At 32.4% G+C, this 9442-nt stretch overlaps 1 pseudogene; it reads right to left on the minus strand.

Moving 5' to 3' along the window:
* Positions 1-362: 362 nt before the first annotated feature.
* Positions 363-9208, minus strand: LOC132036008 (probable L-type lectin-domain containing receptor kinase S.5; annotated as a pseudogene).
* Positions 9209-9442: the final 234 nt, after the last annotated feature.

Consider the following 9442-nt stretch of genomic DNA (forward strand, 5'->3'; position numbering starts at 1 on the left):
TATGTTTTCCTTTATTAGTGTAACATATTTTAATAGAAGAATTTCTCAAATTGCAAATATATATATGTCCAAATACTGGAAATAATCTTTGCTTCATTATTAAAAGAATCTCTATAGAAACTTAATGTACTTGGATTCTAGGAATATAATAAACCAAAAGCTCATAGACATATCTCTTAAAGCTTTTTCCTTTGGTTCTTACCTAGATCATTCCAAGACTTATTCAACTATAAGGGATCGTTCGGTTTGAAGACAAGTTATACATGGATAAGTAATGCAGGGATTAGTAATATATACATGGTAGCTTCTATTCTTGTTAGCACATAATAACAAACTTGAAGCAAAAAAAATATCAAAACTAGAAGGAAAAACAGAAGAAATCTTTTGACAACCTCATCAGAAAACATAATTACAGGCAAGAAAACATTAAAAGAGAAAGTAAAATCAAGTTTTCTTTCCTGTTGGTAATAGTTGTTTTATAAAACTAAACTAACTACACCATAAAAGTGGCCTATATATATGTTGCTATTGGTAAACCCACTTGCTTTGATACTCAATACTGTTGTTCCCTGAACTGAACTGGGGAGTTGTGATGGATATCGTATCAACATTACCCGAATCAATGTCAATTGGCACCATAGAAGGCCACACGAATGCTGGCTTGAATGGTGGAACGTCTGGTGCTGGCACTGACCCTGATATAATTTGAACTATAGTTTGTGTTTTAGGCCGTTCACTAGCAATCGGATGGCAACAAGCCAGAGCCAGTAGCAACAATCTCTTTGCTTCTTCAATGTTATAATCATCCCCGAGCCCCGTGTCAACAGATTCAAGGATTCTTCCATCGCGATGCAAATACCAAACCCAATCAATAAAGAGTTGAAAGCCGTTTACTTTGGTTCCAGGCCTCTGGCCACATACTACTTCAAGCAACACTGCCCCGAACGCATAGACATCAGAATGTTGAGTGGCTTTTCCAGTGTGGAAGCACTCTGGTGCGATGTACCTGTTGAAAATTGCTTCAGTTAGTGCTGATTTACTACAATAATAAGTCGTTTAGTTGTAGGAAGATTCTTTGTTTAAATTTAAATAATTTTGGCTACTGCTTGGACATGTATTTAGTTGATACCTGAAAAAAAGAGTTCTTGAAGTTGTGTTGAAAAATAATTTTTGGAAGTTGAAGGTGTTTGGACATGCATTTTACTTGAAGTTTTGTGAGTGGAAGAAAAGATTCTTACCCAAAAACTGGTCCAAACTAGTTTTTGGAACTTGAAAATTTTTTCTTGAAAAACTGATCAAATTCCATGAACAAACAATGTTTTCAAATACTTTTTTATTTTTTTGAAGAAACGTTTAAAAAAATTTACGTCCAAATGAGAGCTAAATAAAATTTTAGAAACAATTTCAATTATTTTTAATCCTTTTGCTGCTCCGCTCTCTTTTAGAAAACCAACAGTACGCACCCCATCGTGCCAAGGACGCCCTCGGCCTCATCAGCATATGAGGTCTTCTCGTTGTCAATTGCTCGTGCCAGGCCAAAATCCCCGAGCCGTGCATTGAAGTTTGAGTCGAGCATGATGTTGTTTGCCTTGAGATCTCGATGGACCACCTTCTGCTCGTACTCATTGTGCAGATAGTGCAGGGCTGAGGCGACCCCCGATACAATCTTGTACCGGACATTCCAGCTGAGTGGCTCTTTTTCTGGCCCTGAAAAGAGATGTTTGTCTAGGCTACCATTTGGCATGTACTCATATACAAGAAGTAGCTTTCCATGCTTGTGGCTCCATCCTGTCACAATAATACGTGATTGGAAGATACTTATATATGCTAGATAGTAAATAAAAGTTTGCTATAAACAGGGGCGGATCCATAAAGGTAGATTAATAATTTTTTTATATACTTAAATGTTTCTGATGCCATGCTAATAATAATATATCTTTAACATTTTCCGAAAATGTTTTTCTATTTATCTTTTATTATTTATATTGTCCTTCATCTTTTCTATTATTTTATCCATGCTAAACTTCAAAATCCTTGAATTAAGCATTTCTCTTAATCTCAAATCCGTGAGTATTTAAATCGAAAAAACTTGTTTCAATGGGAATTTTGGATGATAAAATTATTTTTTTTAATAATTTCTTTTGTTTATTACTCTCTCCGTCCATGTTTACTTGTCTATAAATGATAAACAAATGAATTGGAGTACTTACTAATAAATTAAAATAGGTATAAATGGTAAATTATGCCTTGGTTTTTCAAACTATATAACTTATAAAAAGTGGACATATAATTTTATTATAATGCATAAAAATTATAAAAAGCTATTCTATAATTGTTAAATTCAATTTAAATCACTATACTACTTAAATTGTGATGGAAACTTCGTAAGCATTGCTTAGAAAAAACATGAAATTTATGATTCATTGTTGAGAACTTGTAGTTTATCTAATTCTACATTTACTTATGGGGTGTGTATTTACATATTTAATAGTTTTTCTATTATTTTTCTTATTTTGATTGGTGTAATTTTCATGTTATTTTACTTGTGCAAATTCATTTTTTAATATACATAAGTGAAAATGTTGATTTTTCTTAATAGGTAATAGGTGTTAATGTGATTCCTTGTTTAAGATGCTAATTATGTTCGTTTTTTTGGTTTTTGAGATGTAATTTTCATATTTGCAAATAAAAAAAGCCTATTAAGTTGACCCGAATAAACTAAAAAAGATTGACCCGAACCCAAATACACGTATAACAAGATGTATATAATATAAATTGAATCCCTATAATAATACAAATATACCATGCTAATAGTAGAAGTAATGTCATGTCACAAATGATAAGATTAACCTCAAAATCATACAACAGTTTAAAGAAACTATCAGGTCACTTAAATATAACTACCGGTAAACATTCATATAAAGGCGAGATTCGTAACCTAAAAAATGAAGCAAGTCACATGTTGTAACCAGGCGGAGCTGCCTATTGGGAAGGGATCCAATTGAACCCTTTTCATTATAAAATTAATGTGCTAAATAGGATAAAACAATTGTTGTATTATATATAGATTGTTGAATCCCCTAAACATAAGATCTTAATGTAGTAGTAAAACAAAAATAACTACGCTTCACAGAACAATGTCATCATCATATAAAATAAAATAAAAAGTAAAAAATAATATACATATATAGTACTGTAATAATAATGATATTGGAAACTCTCTATAGTTACTGGCGTATAAATCTTAGCGTAGTGGTAATAGAGCTTCAAAAAGTACTTACAGGTCACTTTATATTTTCAGTACATAAACGATAAAAATATGAATACAATAATAATGTTCTATAAATTTATCCAATCAATACTATTGAGGATATCAATCTTTATATGGCAAAAGAAGTAGGGTAGTAGTGTTCCAATCAACTTCTTATACGACCTACAATTGGAATATTTGGACCTGTCTCGATTATGATGACTTGTTGTAGGGTCTTATCTTAGCATTAATTGTAGTTGATTGCATTTTGAAGCAATTGTCCAATTCTATAACATTGAAGGTGATTTTCAGGGACCATTTCCTTATGAGAAGTATATTGTCCTAGGTGTAGAGGACCACAACAATCCATCCCAAACTTGGTGGTTAAACACTAATAGGGTGGCGATACTATACGGAAGGTCCTGCGGAAAAGAAGTTTGATGCCAAGACGATAAAAATGAAAATGGCAAAATGAAAAATCAAAAGGTCGTTTTATTCAAAACCCCTGATTGTGAAATTTCTTCTCTCCCACTCACACCTAGGAACACACCTTTCTTATAAAGATAAACAGAGGGGGACGCAGCTTGCCGATACCGGGTTCATATGAACCCCGTACTTTTGGCACGGGAAAAAAAATTTATGCGTAAGCAATTACTAAACATGCAATAGAAAGTAGATATGAATTCATAACTTTAAAATATAATAGGTTCAATGCTAAGATCCTTAAAAGTCGAACACATAAAGTTAAAATCCTAAATTCTTCTATGCAATAAACACATCACAAAAAAATAGGTTGAAAATGGCTGCTTATAATCATATCCATAGTTGAACAAAAGGGTGAAGCTCATTTCTTATATGTACATGATTGAATGTCCTTATAAACACATGATTTTCCAGGAAAGTGTTAAAGAAAATCAGATAAACTAGAAAACCAAAGGGAGAATAAATGATGGGAGCAGCTCCGCTCCAATGATTGTTGCTTCAATAATTGTAAATACTAATGTAGATTATGTTAATAATCTAAGCTACTATTAATAGTTACTGAAGAAAATTCACAGGAGTAGAGCCGATCCCATAAATGATAACTCATTATATTAATTCAAGATGGAAGAAAACATCACCGAAACATCACTATTTATAGGTGTTTGAAGAGAATAAAATAAGGAAGTTATGCTATTGTCCTAATAGATCCTAAATTAAAAGGAAAGTAAATATTTTTTTTTATTTACCAAAAAAAATAAAATATTCTATAGTTGTTACATTTCCAAACGAAAAGAGAAATACATAGTTGCGATTAACATAGATTCTAAAATAGAACAAAAATAATTATTATAAAAATATATGTAAACGAAAAGAAAAATAAGTATTTTACGATTAATATAGATCCCAAAATAGAAGAAAAATAATTATAGTAGAATATTTCTAAATATATTTTAAGAGGAAGATAGAGGAGATTAAAGACAAAAATAAAGACGATGACGAGGACAACAATAACAACAAGGGCCCTAAAACAATAACAACTAGGGCTTCTTATCGGGCGGATAATTACGCTTAATGGTTCACTTATCGGTTATTGATTTTTAAATGTGCTAATCCGCTAGCCAACCGTTAAGATATCGGTTGGTTCGATATTGGGTTAGCAATTATCGGACGGTGTATCGGTTAATCGACAAGCTAAGGTATTTGTGGCTTGGAGCTCTTCGCATATTATGAATTAAAAAATTATTAGACTTTCTGCTTCCCATTAAACTTAAGCATCCAGTTAAAGAACTATTAGCAAAACCAAAAATACTATTTATCAACCTAGGTATAGACTATACTTTACAATACTATAACTGTGGTGCTAATTTAACCAACCTTCATGTTCAAACATGAATCTGCTAATGACGTTTGAGAAATTGGCGATTGGTGGTCCACTATAGAGCTAGGCCAGTAGAAGAAAGAAAGTAAAAATGTGCAAGTGAAAAGTGGGAATTATAAAAGTAGAAAGTCCAAATGTAATACATAAGCTAGGGGTAATTGTAAATGTAATAATTCTTAACGGTTTAACGGCTAAATCGATAAGGAAAATAAGTAAACCGCACCGTGAAGCCATTAACTATAAAATTTCAAATTGTTTCCCATCCGTTAATTTGATCACCCGATACCAATAAACCAATTTCGCGGTTGAGTTATCGGTTACGCTTCGATTTTGAATAGCCCTAATAACAACATACCATTATAATTCCACAAGTGGGTTCTAGGGAAGGTAGAGTGTACACAGACCTTATTCATAACTTGAGAGGTAGAAAGGTTATTTCCGATAGACCATCGGCTTAGGATAAAGCAAAACAAAGCAAGTCAAAAAGGAAAAAGGAACGATAACTACAAAGATGCACAATACGCTAAGCAAATAACAAAAGACAGTAGATAGTAACAGAAATCAAATGATAAGAAACTACCTGAGAAATACTACGACTGCTAGTAAGAAAGGAAACAAAAATAAACAAAAATAAGGACAAGTATTTACGGATTTCACAAAATAAAAATCTTGATCAAAACCATGATTTCAAGACCTAACAATGCTATAATTGCTGTTTTCAAAGTTTAATAAAAATTAATCCTAGACAGATTTTTTAAAGCTAGTTGCATTTAAATAAAAAGAGTCTGGGGCCTGTGTTTGAAATTGCTGGCAGAGAAAACAAGAAAAGTTCAAAGGAAATGAACCGGTGCTCTTCTGTCTTCCAGCCAAGAATTTAACATTTATTAAATTTTGGATTTTTCGCCAAGAGGGCATTAATAATTAGTTACGCTGTCAAAAGTAGCCCTTTGCATTCGAGTGATCATACCCTACAAGGTATTAAAAAGTTTACTAAATAAATATAAATAATAATTTCCTAATTCATTGAATCAAATAAGTTGTGATAGAACTTCAAATTCTAATCTATAATATTTAAATCCTGAAATCCGCCTCTAAATTTTAGATATATTTCATTTTCTAAGTTTTGGACCAGGAGCCAAAAATTTTAGTTTATGAATTTTGGATCACAACTTTTTCGCTTAATGGGTTCTAAAAGTTATTTTTAAAATTATTGGATTCTGTCGAACGAACACGTACAATTTATTGGATTCTTTATTTCGCGTCAAAGAAAAACGCATCCAGTTTCTTGTTCTTCTATAATTGATCTTTCCGTCACTCCAAATCCTATCCCTTTATGGCTTTATTGGCTTATTTTACAACTGAAAAGAATCAAATCCTCAGGAAAAAAAATATTAGAGGCATAACTTAATTCTAAAAATATTTATCACTTTCAAACTATTGCACAAGGTGTGTGCCGCACACCATTTTTGACACTATATTATACGTTGGATAACTATTGGGACCATTCTCAAGTTGCAAGTGGACCTAATATGAGTCAAAATGGAACTCCTTAGCTCACATGAAATTCTTGGTACCATATTAACAAAAATTTAACTTTAAGCCTTTTTTCAGAACGAAGATGGAGGATAAACATTTGACAAAAAACGAGAAAAACATGAAAGCGATCACTATACTGGGAAGAAGATGAACCACGACTTACTAAAAAAGTATCCCGTAATTAAAAAGACTAGAGAAACGGGATATTAATGCCTATGCGTAATAAAGCACGTGCCACTATGAGTCTATTATATATTCTTTTTGTTTATGGGATCTTTTTTGCACTAGAAGTAATAAAAAGAATTCTAGAATGGATTTTGCTACCTATGCATAGATTGCAGATAAAATTTCTTCGACGACCTGGACTAATCTATCAATTAAGTATGCGTCAATCCAAATTAGTTAACTTCTCATAGATGAACTTTTATATCCATTCAAGAATTTAATTATTTTTTCGTTGGCTGTCAACTCAACATAAAATTCCTCCTTTATCCGGACTTGGACAAGACTATACTTTAAAAAAAAAAAAAAAAAAAAAAAAAACAGAGGGGAAAAAAACTTACCAAGTAATTTAACAAGATGTTTATGCCTTAGACGGTTGATAATAGTCAGCTCAGCCAAGAAATCATCCTGACCCTTGATACTCTCCCTTGAAAACCACTTCACTGCAATTTCCAAATTTTCACCAACTAAATACCCTTTGTAAACGACTCCAAATCCCCCTTCACCAAGCTTATTCTTTTCATCAAAATTATTAGTAGCTTTTTTCAACTCCTTAAACTCAAAATCCCTAGGCATTCCAGGTAAACTCTTTAATGCCCCCAAAATATTTGATTGAGACCTAGCAGCCCTTTTCTTGTAGTAACAATACCCAAAATATGCTGACAAAATCAATAACACAACAAATACTGACAACCCAACAGATAAACCAATTATAAACCCTTGATTTTTTTCTTGAAAATACTCAACTGTTAAGTTCCATCTTATCACACAGTTTAATTGGTTAAAATGCCCTGTTGAAGCAGAGAAACCAAAGTATGATTCTTCATTTACAAATTGTCTTAAATCAAGATTGTGAGTCAGTATTGGATCACTTGGCCTTTGTGGGGTGGACCCATTTTTCTGCTTGTTCAGCAATGTACACATCAAGAACTTTGTTTATACCATTATATTGTACCCAAATATTGTAAAATCTTGCACCCTTTGGAGCAAGTTCAATGCCAAGCGGGGTTAAGGATGTAGAATTTATAGATTTGACACTGTTAATATCGATGCCAATATGGTTGGCATCGATATCAAAATCTTGCTTGAAAGTGTCTAGCTCAACAGCAATGATTTTATTAGCATCATTCCCATCAGTGGTAGCATTTGTCAAGCCCAAATATTGGCCCTGGCTGTTTTGTGGCAGCTCAAAATCTGGGCAAATCAAGAAAGCTAATCCTTCAGCTGGAGTGTCATTTTTTGGCCTGTAAACAGAGGTGACAAAATTAGCTCAATCCTTTCAAACATGATTAACTCAGCCAATTTTAGCTTAATCCATTTCAGCTGATAAAAAAAATGTGTTGATATGTAGTCCAAATTGATCCATACAAACCTTGTCAAAATACCAAAAGACATTTTTTTATTTGATATGTTAATGTAGTCATAATAAAGAAAAACATAGTTTATTAGGTACTTAATAAAAGAACTAACAAAGAAATTAAATGCCCGTTTGGCCATGGATAATTTTTACTTTTTTTTTTTTTTTGAAAACATCTTATTCTGAAAAACTGTTTTTCAATTAAAATTGATTTTTTTTTTTTTGGAATTCAACTAGTTTGAAAACTCCAAAAATCTGTTTGGGTGAATTTTTCACTCTAAAAAATTTCAAACTCACAAAATAAAAAAAAAAAACTCCAATATGTATTCATGTTTAAACACAATTCCAATTTCCAAATACCATTTTCAACTTGTAAACAGATACTACCTTTGTTTCAAATTTCACAATTCTTATGTCCAAACGCGTATTAAGTCCAACCCACTCATTTAACACCCTTACCTATAAATGTTGACGAGAAACGAAGTGTTGAAAGACGCCACCCTTGTGTCATTATCAGTGCTCTCCCACAACTTGAAGGGCCGTTTCAAGAGGATTCTGCCTGAGTTGTGGGACATGTTAAAAGCACCAGAGGCTGATTCAGGGGTCACTTGAAGTGCCTGATTGCTAATTTGTGCAGGGCCTTTGATTTCAAAGATTGGTATATATCTATTGTCAAAGGGGTCTCCATATTGTTCGTCAAATTTCTTTATCTTGGCTTGAGATATGGAATGAAGACAACACAAAAATATGAAGATGGTGAGGATTTTTGCTGTTAACAATCCCATTTTTTCGTGAAGAGACACTAGAGAGAAGTGTAAGGATTTTTGAGGGATAAAAGAAGCTTTTTGAAGCACGTTGGGATTTGCTTTGTTTTGTTTGTTGTAGATTGTAAAATAGTAAAATATTGGAGGAGGCAGAGTGGCTGACACACAATGATAATAATATATAGTATGGTGGAGGATTGAAGTTTGAAGTTTGAAGTTTGAACGATCTTTGGTTTTTGGTCTCTGGTCTCTGTGTCTTTTTATTGCATTACCAGGAACCTGCTCCCCCCACCCACTCCCTAAATTTTCTTGCAATTTGATTAGTCTTTCTTGTTTCAATTTATATGGTTCATTTAACATATACATTTAAGAAAAGTGAAAATGAAAGCTCAAAAAAAATAAGTCACGGAATATTTATGCTGGTAGAATCATTTTCATAAAGTGAATTTTTT

Source organism: Lycium ferocissimum, chromosome 11 (genome assembly GCF_029784015.1).
Source record: "Lycium ferocissimum isolate CSIRO_LF1 chromosome 11, AGI_CSIRO_Lferr_CH_V1, whole genome shotgun sequence".
Taxonomy (NCBI): domain Eukaryota; kingdom Viridiplantae; phylum Streptophyta; class Magnoliopsida; order Solanales; family Solanaceae; genus Lycium; species Lycium ferocissimum.